The sequence below is a fragment of the Hevea brasiliensis genome, chromosome 3 (genome assembly GCF_030052815.1).
Source record: "Hevea brasiliensis isolate MT/VB/25A 57/8 chromosome 3, ASM3005281v1, whole genome shotgun sequence".
In the NCBI taxonomy this organism is placed as follows: Eukaryota; Viridiplantae; Streptophyta; class Magnoliopsida; order Malpighiales; family Euphorbiaceae; genus Hevea; species Hevea brasiliensis.
Genome location: NC_079495.1, coordinates 114,079,008 through 114,092,709, shown reverse-complemented (window position 1 = coordinate 114,092,709; position 13,702 = coordinate 114,079,008). Strand labels below are relative to the sequence as shown.

General features: G+C 34.9%; 1 non-coding gene across 1 annotated transcript; it reads right to left on the bottom strand.

Annotated features, from left to right (window-relative positions):
- Positions 1–12,758: 12,758 nt before the first annotated feature.
- On the bottom strand, positions 12,759–12,866 carry LOC131178830 (small nucleolar RNA R71). The gene has a single exon (XR_009147839.1). It is a non-coding gene; the product is annotated as a small nucleolar RNA R71 (small nucleolar RNA).
- Positions 12,867–13,702: the final 836 nt, after the last annotated feature.

The window sequence follows — 13,702 nt, the reverse complement described above, 5'->3', positions numbered from 1 at the left end:
GAAGGCCGAAATGGGAGATTCAACAAAAGAACTTGACACTACACTTACAATCGTGCCTTACAAATGGACAAGGGTGGAGCTTGTTATAGATGAGTTTATGATGAGTGATAAATATATAAAAAAAGGAAATGATGGTAGTTACAGCTGCCATATCTAGAATTCAGTTGCAATAACTCCTTGATAAGATAAAAGCAAAAGTAACTCTAGAGATAAAAAGTGCTGAGGTCATTTACGAAGAGGAATTAAAGGAGGATGGCCTAGAGGAGATACAGCTTTAAGACCTAGAACCTGCACCTATAAAACTAGATCACATATTGACCAGAGTTCAGGACCCTTTGGAGGAGGTCAATCTCGGCTCCCCTAAGGAGCCTCAGTTAACTTATATCAATTCTTTGTTAAGGAGTGATTTAAAATGAAAAATAATCTCACTTTTGCATGAGCACAAGGATTACTTCGCATGGAATTATGATGAAATGCTAGGATTATAGAAGAGCTTGGTTGAGCATAAATTGCTCATTAAGCCAGATTACATGCCACAACGACGAGTGCCTAAAAGGATGTCAAGAGAGGTAGTCCTAAAGGTGAAGGAAGAAATTGAGAAACTATTAAAAGCAGGTTTTATCATACCAACCAAGTATAGTCAATGGCTTTCTGGTATTGTACCGGTTGTTAAGAAAAATGGGAAGTTGCGTGTGTGTTTTGATTTTAATGATCTGAATGTCACAACCCCAAAGTACATGTATGTAATGCCAATAGTAGACATATTGCTTGATATTGCCGCTAAAAATGAGCTATTATCCTTCCATAATAGTTTCTCTGGCTACAATAAAATCTTCTTTGCACTTGAGGATATGTCCAAGATTGCCTTCGAATGTTCTAATTCCATCGGAACATTTGAATGGTTAATCACGCCCTTTGGATTAAAAAATGCCAACTCTACATACAAGAGAGCTATGAATGCCAATTTTCATGACATGCTTAGACACTTCATGGAGGTGTGCATCGATGACATTGTAGTAAAATCCAGGAAAGCAGTTGACCACCTTGAACACTTGAGGAAGATTTGCCAGAGGATGAGAGCATCAACTAAAAATCAATCCTTCAGAGTGAAAGCCAATAACTTCTTAGGATCTTGGTAAATTAGAGAGGGATTGACATTGATCAAAATAAAGCTAAGGCAATTTAGGAAGCTAAGCCACCTCAGACCAAGAAACAACTGTAAAGGTTCTTAGGGCAAATAAATTATTTAAGGAGATTCATCTCTAACCTTGCAGGAAAGGCAAAAGAAATTTTCAATCTTTTGAAACTTAGGCAAGAAAATGAGTTTAAGTGGGAGAAGAAGCACCAGCTAGGCTTCTATAAAATCAAGGACTATCTCACCAAGCCACTGGTGTTGGTTTCGCCTAGGGGAGGTGATCCATTGATACTCTATTTGTCTGCCATATTTAACTCTATTAGTTGTCCACTAGCACAAGATAACTGAGTGGGTCATGAGTAGGCGATGTACTATCTTAGCTAAAATCTTATAGACACGGAAACCATGTACTTTCCTATTAAAAAGATTTATTTAGCTCTGTATTTCTCTTATATAAAATTGAGACATTATCTAATTGTGTCTAGAGTGTATGTTATTTTTTAAATTGAGTTAATGAAATATATGTTGTCTAAGCCTTTAATTATTGAACGAACTAGGAAATGGTTACTGGCATTGTTCAAATTTACTTTAATTTACTATCCTCAAAAAGCTATGAAAGGACAAATGCTAGCAAACTTTTTAGCAGACCATCCTTGTCTAGAAGTGGTAGAATTGGTGGAGTAAGACTAATATTTTCAGTGTTGAAAAGGTTCCATGGACTCTCCAATTCGATGGTTCTAGTATGGAAACTTCAGCAAGTTTTAAAGTTGTAATCACTTCCCCAGTAGAAACCAAGACAGTAATATCTTTCAATCTAGAGTTCGAATGTACCAACAATCAAGTTGAATATAAGGCATTGATCATCGGTTTGGAGATTTTAAGAGAATTGGGAGCTAAAAAGGTACATATCATGGGAGATTCACAACTGGTCATTAAGCAGCTAACAGGGGAGTACAAGTGTGGTAGCTTTTCTCTAGCTCCATATTTCACAATAGCGATATAGCTTTTGGACAGCTTTAGAGAAGTGGCTTTCATACATGTGCCTAGAGAAGTCAACTGGGAAGCTAATGAGTTGGCCTAATTAGCCATTGGCTTAAAGATGTCTCAGGAACTCACCCACAGAATGATTTTGGTCCAAAAAAGGAAACACTCATCTATTGAGGAAAGAGGTATTCCAGTTTATTCATTTATAACTAACTTGGTTATTACAGATGACTGGAGGACCTTGCTAATGAGGTACCTAGAGAATCCTGTGGGTAAAGTATCTCATTGCATCAAAATACAAGTCTTCAACTATTTATTACTGGAAGGAGAGTTATTTTAAAAAGGTTTAAATGGCCTGTTGCTCAGGTGCCTTAGTCCTTCTACGACTTTAAGAGTGATGCAATAGGTGCATGAACGTATTTGTGGGGCACACTAGGTAAGGGTGAATATGAGATGGCTTTGTAGGAGACACGGCTACTATTGGCCAAAAATCCTAAAAGTTTGTATAACCTATGTTAAGGGATGCCAACAGTGCCAGAAGTATGGTGTGGTCAGAAGAAGGCCAGCAGAGGAAATGCACCCCATTTTAAAGCCTTGGCCATTTAGAGGCTGGGCGATATACTTTATTGGAATGATTCACCATGTGTCTTCAATGGGGCATTCTTTATCATTGTTGCAATAGATTACTTCACCAAGTGGGTAGAAGTGGTACCTACGAAGAAAGTTAAACTGAGGGACGTAATCAATTTCATCAAAGAACATATCATACACAGATTTGAAATCCCTCAAACTATCACATCTGACCAAAGGACTATATTTTCTAGGCAGGACATGTGAGACTTTGTAGAAGGTCATGGTATAAAACTATTCACTTCAACTCCATATTATGCCTAAGCCAATGGATAGGTAGAAGCATCTTAAAAAACCTTGATAGGTATCTTAGAAAAGATGAACAAGGAAAACCCAAGGGAGTGGCATCGGATACTGTTAGAGACCCTGTGGGCATAAGGAACCTCCAAGAGAGGTGCAAAAAAACTAAGCCCTTTTGCCCTAACCTACCAACATGATGCTATCCTTCCTATGGAGGTAGTAGTTCCCTCACTTCGAGTGGTAAGACAAAATAACTTGAGTTCGGGAGAATACACAGAGTTAATGGCTATGGAGTTAGAAGAACTAGATGAAGTTCACATTAGGCCTTTAACCATATGGCCACACAAAAGAAAAAAGTCACAAGGATTTACAACAAAAGGATTTGAAGATAAAACTTTAAGGAAGGTGACTTGGTCTAAAAAACTGTGCTGCCAATAGTTACCAAGGACAAAAAATTTGGCAAATGGTTTTTGACTTGGGAAGGACCCTTCTGAGTGCACTGGGTACTTAGAGGAAATGTGTATTAGTTGGCGTAGGGAAGCCACACAAAAAAGCAATTAATGGCAAGTACCTAAAAGAATATTTTCCCACTATGTGGGAAATGCAAAAACAGCTAGAGGAGGAAAGTTAGAGCCAAACCTATGGCCCCACCTGGCCGACCCCATGACTTCCTTGAGATTTCCTGTAAGCACTATAATAGATAAAGCTGACATACGAGAATGTTTTCAATGTATTCACACATGTAAAGTTAAAACAGTTATGTAAAAGTAGACCTGTCGGCCACTAATGTAAATGAAAGAGCCAATCCATGGCTAAATGTTCATCGAAAGCCATTAAACAAATGTCACAAAATATACTATACTACATCCCATAAATTAAAAATCTCAAATTAGGTCTACAACAAGGATAAAAGAGCTGCTCGGATAGATGACTAATGGCTACTACTAAAAGAAAGGAAGTCAAGGCAACTATAATAGCTCTAAATCTGAAGTTTGATCTGAGGAAGTGTTGCCTTCAGAAGCTTTCCCTCATCATATATCTTCTTAATGTTCTGGGTGTAGTCAACTCACATCTCTGCATATGATCCAACAGTAAGGCCCTATGGGCCTTTACCTGGGCAATCTTAGCCTGTAACTCAAGTAACCACTGATCCAATGCAGTAATCTCCTTTTTCTTCTCTTGAACCAAGCTCACTTGAGAGTTGGCCTGATCTACCAGCAAGTGAAGATCGGTCTTTTGAGAGATAAACTTTTGAATCTCGTTAGTCAGAGACTTAACCATCTTCATCCTATCTAAGTACTCAGCAAACAAATCAGATAATTGTGCTCAAGGAACAAATCAAACACTGAGCTCCAAAGTCACCAAACTGCCCAAATGGCTTAGAAGCGCTAAAGTAGAAAGAGAAGATTGTACCATGCCTTTCTAATCCTCAGAAAGGTCACCAATCTTTTAGGTGAGCAAAAGCCTCACTAACAACTGATGCTGTTTAAGTGGAGAACTAGTAGAATCAATGTTGAGATCAGTGAAGAATGAAAGATCCAAGGATGACAGGCGATCAGTTGCAGTCTAAAAACTAATTAGTGGAGATATAGGAGCAGTTAGTGCAATAGCAGCATTAGGCTCATTAGCTGATGCTGTGGTAAAAGTAATAGTAGGGTCAACAGAAATCATTATAACCTGAGGATCTAGTTCTAGTATGAAAAGAGGAAGATAGTATAGTGAAACGGAATAGTAATGCACAAAGGGTGAAGTCATACACCTCAAAAAGAGAAGTAAACTACACATCATCTGGGGAATCAACTTCCTCCTCTACTACCTTAGTGTCATCTCTCTAATCAAGGGCAGGTGTAGCAGTCCTTCCACCATTACTAGAAATAGCATCCTAGGAAGAAGAGATATCCGTGGTTGAAGTGCCCTAAGAGGAATCAACACAGTCAAAGTCTGAGGCAGCAAGAATCACAATAGGACTCAAGGCAGAGATCTTAGGACCTTTAGTCCTTAGAGTCATACGGCCTAAGCACCTAGAAATAATAGATATAGGAGGATCTTTCTTAGGTCTATTAGTAGACAGGGAAGTGCTCTAAACCTTAGGCCTGAACCATGGTATGGTAGACTTTACTTTCTTAGTAAGAGGAAAAAGTTTTGAGGGGGCCACCTTTTGTTTTTAGACAGACTGAGAAACAAGCGAAGCACCTATAAAAGACATTAACTTAGAAGTGCTTATATATAAAAGAAACAAAAATAAAGTGAAAGAGTTACCTAGTGGAATTTAAGCTCTTACAGACTCCTGGAACCTACAAGTCCACCAACTGTGAAAGGTGAAAGCAATAGAGGCAGGGGAAGTACCAAACAGAACTAAGTCATTTCACATTCACCTTACCCATGAAATAAAAATGCCACCAAGGGTATAAAAAAATATATATAAATCTTGAAATGCAAAATGTTTTATACAACTCATACAAGTTGGATTTACTATTGCAAAAACACATACTAGTTGATTACAACTCTTGTAATTAATTGCTATTAACCTATTTGCTATTAAGAAACTAAAGCCAAACATAATTAAGGTTTTAGGGATTTTACTTGAATATTCACAGAATCAAATCTAACACCAAATCTGGAAACCAAAGACCTCCAATTGTTGGTCCTCTAATCCGTCCACACGAAAAGCTTAATCAAAGCTCCAACTTTATACCAAAATCCCTTATGTGCTCCCTCTTTTAGTTTGGCCAACAACTTGCACAAGAAGGGGATTTAGGTTTCTTTGGTTTTAACCTTATGGAAGAGTAGATAAATAATTTCTTTAGCTTTAATTCAAGAGTAACAGCTTCTAATTTCTCTTAAATTAATCACAAGAAGAAAGAAGGAAAGGTTTGGCTTGAGAAAAAAATGAAGGAAGAATGTATCTCTGATGTTGTCTTCCAAAAGGAAGACTTGGCCTTTTTATGTGTGTAATTTCTTTGGCTTATAACTAATTAGCAATGAGAATATCTCTAATATTATTGGAACTCTTTCCATACCAATAGTAAAATTCCCTTTTCACTTTTAGTTCTTATAAATCATGGTTAAAACCTAGCATAATGTACCATGACTCCCCAATTAGTGATGACCTAATTCATCTCTTAAATTTTGAACCTTGATCATGTATACCATGTACTAAAATCTTTTTGTTGTATAATCCTGTTTCTAGCTAGGGTCATGGTTATGTCAAACCCTAATTACTTGGAATCATATGTCCTCATCTTAATTCTAATTCTTGATTAATAAGACTTTTCAATCAGAAACTCTTTTCTTATTTAGTCTATCTGTCCTGGCTAGGAATGTAACACTGTCATATTAAGTAGTTTCGTACATTCTATTGTTCTCGTAACTAATGTCTGTTTGGATAGCATGAATGTCTGAAATTATACCTACACTATAGAGAGAAATCATGAATAAAATTAATAAAGATTAAAAGAGCTTGGATAAAAATAAGAAAAATGAAGCACAAATTAGTTAAATGAGCTTAGGTCTTGAGGATGAGTGACCTACACGGAAAGTGACTATAAGTTCAGTTGCTACCCTAAATTCGTGTGGGATCCTATAGAGTCCTTAATGAAGGAATTATTTAGAAATTATTGGGAAGTTGAAAACCAAACAAATGAAAAGAGAATGAGTACAAATAAGGGAATCAAAATATAAGGACCCATTGGGTATTATGGAAAAAGATGGACTATAACCCGATGGGGGGCATTTTGGTTAATTCACTTCAAGAGTTGACTTTTAACCTAAATATATAATTAAAATGAGTAAGACTAAAACACTAGAATGAAATTAAAATATAGAAATGTGTATGGAAAAATTTATGGGGACACATAAGGAATTAAATAAATTGTATTAACAAAATTCATTTAAGAGGAACTTATCTTCTTCCTCTCCTTATCCATATGGCCAGCTTATCTCCATCTCCCTCTCCCTCCATTGTCAACTAATTCAAGCTTCTAAATCTTTGAATTCTTCCATGATTTTCATAGTTGAACAAGGGGAAATTGTGACATTTGACCTTGATAGAGAGATTAGAAGTGAAGGAACCAAGAACTTTGAAGAATTTGGGAAGTTGGAAATTGCCTAAGTGAGGTAAGTGATCTTCCAAGCTTGAACTCTTGTATATTTCATGAAATTAAGTTTAAATGTGAGGAATTGAATTGAGAATTAGATGAAATCATGCATGAAATCGAAGTGTAAATTTCAGCCAGCCTAGGGAGACTTGGGGTTTTATGTGTTTTAACTTAATTAAGCATGAATTCTAGCTTAGATTAAAGGATATACATAATTAATGTGTTGAATTTGCATGATATGAATTGGGAAGATGCGAAACTAGGGTTTTAGAGAAATTAGCATTTTGTTGATATAAAGTACAATTGATGTTCTTAATGTTGAATTATGATCAATTAGTGTGAATTGAATGAGAATTGAGGTTGGTTGGTGAAAGAAATTAAGGGAATAAAAGTGTGGTCATTGTGCTGGAATCTGGACAGCTTGTGTCCAGTGCACTTAAATGCTCATAAGTTGAGCTACATGACTCCAATTATTATGAAACCAATTGGAAATAAAACCTAAAACATAATGCTAAAATTTTTATGAGGAGAATCTGCCTAGAAAATGACCATAGGATACCTCAAATTAGGCTTGAATCCGGGTTACCAATTCTAGATCTAGAGAAAATGACCAAATGAATAGTACTTATTCAATTAGGCATAAATCACTCTAGAAAACTAAAAATTAGGTGATTCTTGAACCAATGGAAACCTAAGACATAGGAGAACAATTCTTATGAAGACTATAAAGTCAAATTATGACCCTAACTTGATCAAATTAATAGATAAATTTAGTCTAGCAAATTTGCCTTGAGTATGGACTGAACCTGAAAAATGTGAAGGATTAGGCATCGCACCAGTTTTGACAAACTTACCATAACTTAAGCTACGCAATAACAAATTAAGTGATTCCAAAGCCAAAATAACCATAAGACATAGAACTACAAATGTCATATTTGGACCTAAACCCAGTTCTTAGGGCAAAGTAGAGGAATTGTTAGAGAAAGTCAAGAATGCCAAATATGGAAATCCTGCATTTCAACAAAATTGCCCTGTGACCTCCAAATGGTTATTAGGCCATAACATCCTCTACAAAACTCCAATTGAAGTATTCAAAATGATTTGAAAACCTAAGACAAAGACCTAAAACATCATTTAGGGACCTGATGCCAATTCTGAGCCTAAGGTACTCAGATATTAGATACAAAATTTGGTGAAATTCTGGAAAACTGGAAAAGGACAGTGTTTAGTACCTTGGGCAGTACTTAGTAATTTGACTATAACTTGAGCTACAGAACTTCAACTTAAGTGATTCAAATTGGAAATTAAAGCTAACACATAAAGGAACAATTTTCATGAAGATCACTTTAGCAAATAAGGACTGGAATTAGGTTGAAATTGGGTTCTACAGTGAGCCTTCAAACCTATCCAAAACCAAAAATTCATTTAACTTCCATAGTTAACTTAGGGATTCATTAGACATTTATTTAATTAGTTATTGGTGATGATTGGGATGAGTATTGAGACACTTCAATTGTGTGTTTTCAATAGAAAGGAGTCTTCCAAGGAAGGAAAAAGTTGAGCTAAGTCAAGAGAAGTATAAAAAGGTTTGTGCACCACTAGCTTTTTCCCTTGTTTTTCAATTTGCATGGGAGTTGAATGAATTAATTATGCTTTTTATTTGTATTTGAGAACTTTAATTTGTTGAATTAACTTTGTATGATTTAAATATGATATCTCTTATGAATTTAAGCATTAATTACATTGTTTTGAAGATATTAAATTGTGAAATGATTTTATATTATGGAAAGGTAGATGTTGGCCCTTAATTTCAATGTAGCAAGGGGGTGGGCCGGTATTTGAATGTGTTTTGAAGTGTTTTTGTGAACTTGATGTGTTGCTAACCATGTGTATGAATTTATAATAATTAAATATATTTGTTGATTTGTAAATGCGTTTTGTGAATGGAAATTATTTTAAATATGTTTTGAAATCATAGTTGACATGGCAATGTGATTTGTGTTCCTCATTAGCTTGCCTAGTGAGATGATATTTGATGTGATCTCCTCCACTTGTAGGGTTGAGCTTCCCTCTCTAGCTTGTCAGTTGAGGTTGATTCAGATGAGTACTTATTAGCTAGCTAGCCTTTGGTGCCTCCCTTTAGCCTCAGTTGTTGAGGGGAATTTGCTTTGTCATGTGTGTACAATATGGTATTGATCATAAAATTTGGTATAAAGGGTCTAACTGTGTAAATTGTTGGCAACAGCCTTAAACTGTGATTTCTTGATAAACATGGGATTGAAAAATAAATGTTTTGTGAATGATTGCAAAATGTTATTAAGATTTCATGGAAATGTGAACAATGCAAATACATCTTTTGATTTACTTTGATAAATTATGATTTAGTATATAAAATGAGATTGAAAAAAATGATTTTTAATGGTTGAAAAATTGTGATATTGGTTTCAGTGCCTTATGAAAAAAGAAAATTGAATATTGTAAATCTTTTGTTATGATTTGATGAATTATGTTCTACCTTGAGTTTTAAATTATTAGTTGTGCACCACTGAGTTCGCCGCTCAGTGATAGCTTTTGTATGTTGTCGCAGGAGAAAAAAAAGATAGATCAGTTGAGTGAATTTACTTGAAGATGTGATTTGAAGCTAAGTTGGAGTTATCTTCGGGTAAATTTTTGGTATACCCTTTGTAATTTCCATTTTGATGTGTTTATAGCTATATGTATGAAACAGTCAGTTGAGCAGTTGTATAAAACAGTTTGTACACAAACATTGTAATGATATTTTTGTAACTTTGAATATTTGTAAAGTTGTAATTAAATATTTCTTTTGGATTGTAAATTTTTGTAATATTACTTTCTTAATTTCGATGAATGTAAATGTTAATTTCCTTTTAAATGGTGTGTGAGAAAATGATTTATTTACTGATGGAATTGATGAAATTGAATTGCACAGGCTATCACAGGTTGTTTTTAGTTGGTGAAAAAAATTGGTTTATTGAATTTTAAGCCGCCACCACGCAGATTTTCAGAAAAAATTTAAAAATGCTTATTTCTTTCTACAGGATCATGCCATATCTTACAGAGGAGTAAGGTATAACATATTTTAGTTCTATCAGAGTGAGTTTTTAATGTAAGTTTCGAACTTTGAATTTGAAATACTTTTCGATAAATACAACTGCTCAAATGTTTGATAGATATAATACATTTACATCATGAAAATGAACTAACAGGGAGAAATCTCCTTGTGTTAGTTGTTTAGGAGATAGAAAATCCTATGAATAGAAATGGAAGAGGGAGATAAAATAGTAGAATAGTCGATTACTGATACATACATTTTGCATAGTCATTTAGGTTTAATTTTATAGCCATTTTATTTGATTATTAGTCACTTTTAGCTAATTTCATTAGTTATTTAGATAGTTTTTCATAATTGCCAATTTTGGATTAATTTGTAATTTTACTTTGTTTTGTAAGAAAAAATGGTGTTTTTGAGGGACTAAAAAAAAAAATTTTGCCATTGAGGAGTGATTTCTACAGCCAAAGATGTCAAAAACAAGTTTCAAAGTTGAAGTATGCATTGGCCAAATTGCGCATAACTTGCCGCATAAGTTGTGCAGTTCTGCACAAGGAGAAGAAACAATGTCCCAAACTTGCCGAAATCTGCATAAGTTGCCGCATAACTCATACAGATTCGTGCCTTGCTTATGCGACCTCACAAAAAACTGCATAACTTATGCAGTCTTGCACCTTGCTCATGCAGATTCGCACAGAGAGCCCAGGAACCAGCCGAAAACTGCATAAGGTTATGCAGTCCACTTATGCAGGTCCATAAAGTCTTCATAATGAGCTGGCAGAAGATTCCCTCATAAAAACACATTTCAAAACACCATTTTAGGGCTCATTGTCAGAGAAAAAAGATATAAATAGGCCCTTATCCTATTTTAGAAAAAAGGGAGAAAAGAAAAGAAGAGGAGTAGCAGCTGAAGAGTAAAAAAGGGAGCAAAAACGTCACTCCCACCATTTCCAGCCAGATTTGGAATTTTCTTTCCTTTATTGCATATTTCCTATCTTTCTTGTATTGGGTTTCTTAGTTCTTAGCTTAGATTAAAGTTTTATCTCCATATGAACTAAGAATATCTTGTAAATATTATAGATAGTGAGTAGTTTTCATTAGATTCTGAAGTTGGGATGTAATATTTGAGATATTTAGTGGATTTTGATTGGGTAATCCATATTTTGTGGTCTTAATGAGTTTTATTCATTTCTTGTGTGCTCAATGACATGCTTAGTGTAGGATCCCATTAAGTATTGTTCTTAATCCATGGTTGAAGCACCGAAAGGAGAAAGCCTTGTGATAGATAATCAAGAAATTGGACTTAATTAACTTAGATCTAAAAATAGACTAAGGATGAAGAGGATTTACAGATTAATTAAGGAACTTAATGGGTCTTGATTAATTTTAACTCCACAAAAGTAGGATTAGATTGATTAAGGCACTCTTTGTCCCACTTGAAAGGGTGTTCAAAGGATTTAAGAATTAATCTCTTTAAAACCCGTAAGTTCCACAAGATTGGATAACCAATTTAAAAATCCCAAAATAGCTTGAATATGAACTCTCGAACTCCGGAATCGCCTTTTTATTATTGTTAATTTCTAATTGAATTTAATTGCTTGTCATTTTAAATCTTGCCATATTTCAATTTGTTTATTTTAATTTGATGCAAATTTAGTTAAATCACTACATTATTGAATAGATTATTAATTTTACACACATAGAATTTTCACTTCAATATCTATTAATTTATTACTTTAATTTCAAAAATAGTTCAAATTCGTCAGAATTTTTATATAAAAAATTCAATCATTAACATAATTCCTCATGGGAACGATATCTTTTCTATATTACTTGTACAACCCGTGCACTTGCTGTTGGGCCACATCAAGGTTTTGGCATCGTTATTGGAGAAGTTGTTTGTTTAAGATTGAATTCTTGATTATTTTAGTTGTTTATAGTTTTATCTTTGTTATCTTTTCATTTTATGTTTGTTTGTTCTTTTTAGGTACTCTTAATCTTTTATGAGAAGAGCTAGAAGCACAAGTGACACATCTTTATTGTTTAATCCTGAAATTGAGAAATTTTGTAGAGCCAATAAGAAAGAAACCAGAAAAAGGAAAGAAACCTTGAGAGAAACTGAAATTGAAGCAGACATGGCAGATGAAAGAATTAGAATTGGTGGTAGTAATGCTGGAAATGATCGAAATAATGAACATGCAGCCCAAGGTGAAAAGGTTGTAAATGCTAATGTGCCTAGGGGAAGTATGCTAGATCATGCTTTTCCTCGTTTTGATGACTTGAGAGAGAGTATAGCAAGACCAAGAATTGATGCAAATAGTTACAAGATGGATTTTGGAGTTTTTCAAATGATTTAAAATTCCCAATTTGGGGGACATCCTTCTGAAAATCCACACACACATCTAAAGAAGTTTGCTATGATTTGTGATATGTAAAAACAACCAGGAGTATCTGATGATGCAGGAAGATTGAAGCTATTCCCATTCTCTTTGAAGGATAGAGTATTGGATTGGCTTGAATCTTTACCGCACAACTCCATTACAAATTGGGAGCAACTCACTGATGCATTTCTTGCCCAATACTTTCCACCTGGAAAAACTCAAGAGTTGAGGAATCAAATGACAGCTTTTAGACCAAGAGAAGATGAGACTCTCTATGAATCATGGATGAGATGGAAGGAGTTAGAGAGACAATGCCCACATCATGCCATTCCAAAATGGATGATAAACCAGAATTTTTACACCAATGTTACTCCTGCAATTAGAGGGATAATTGATGCTCAAACAGGAGAAGAATTTATTATGAAGCATGAAGATGAAGCTTATGAGTTATTGGAAAAAATTGCAAAGAATACTCATCTTTGGAGTAGTCCAAGAGGACCAACTCTAACTCAAAAGAGGTAAGCTACTGGAATGTATGACCTTGATCCATTCAACATGATTAATGCAAAGTTTGATGCACTTACAAATGTTTTGGCTAAGAAGATGGAAGATTTAAGTATGTTGGTTAGTTCATCATCATCATTTGGAAGTTCACAACAAGTTGCTTATGCAGAAGGAACTACCAGCTGTGGAGTAGACTATGGAGAGCAAGCAGCATATGTTGGTAATTATGGAAACAAACAAATGGGGAATTCTTACTCTCAAACTTATAATCCAAATTGGAGGAATTATCCCAACTTTTAATGGGGAAATCAGCAAAGTCAAGTCCCAAATCAGAATCTTCAGCCACAACAGCAACAAGGAATTCCATATCAGTAAAATAGGCAACCATTGCCTAATTTTCAGCAGAGACATATGAATCCTCCACCAAAACAGCAAGAACAAAGTTCCATCACAGAAGCTTTATTACAACAGATTCTTGCTAACCAAAATAAGCATGATGAAGAGATGAGAGAGATGAAAGCAAGGCTAGAACAGATGCAAACACATAACAGAATGTTGGAAAATTAGATTGCACAACAAGCATCTTCCTCAGGTACCAAGTCTTTTGAAAAACTTCCAAGTCAACCGGAAAACCCAAGAGAACAGTGTCAAGCTATTACTT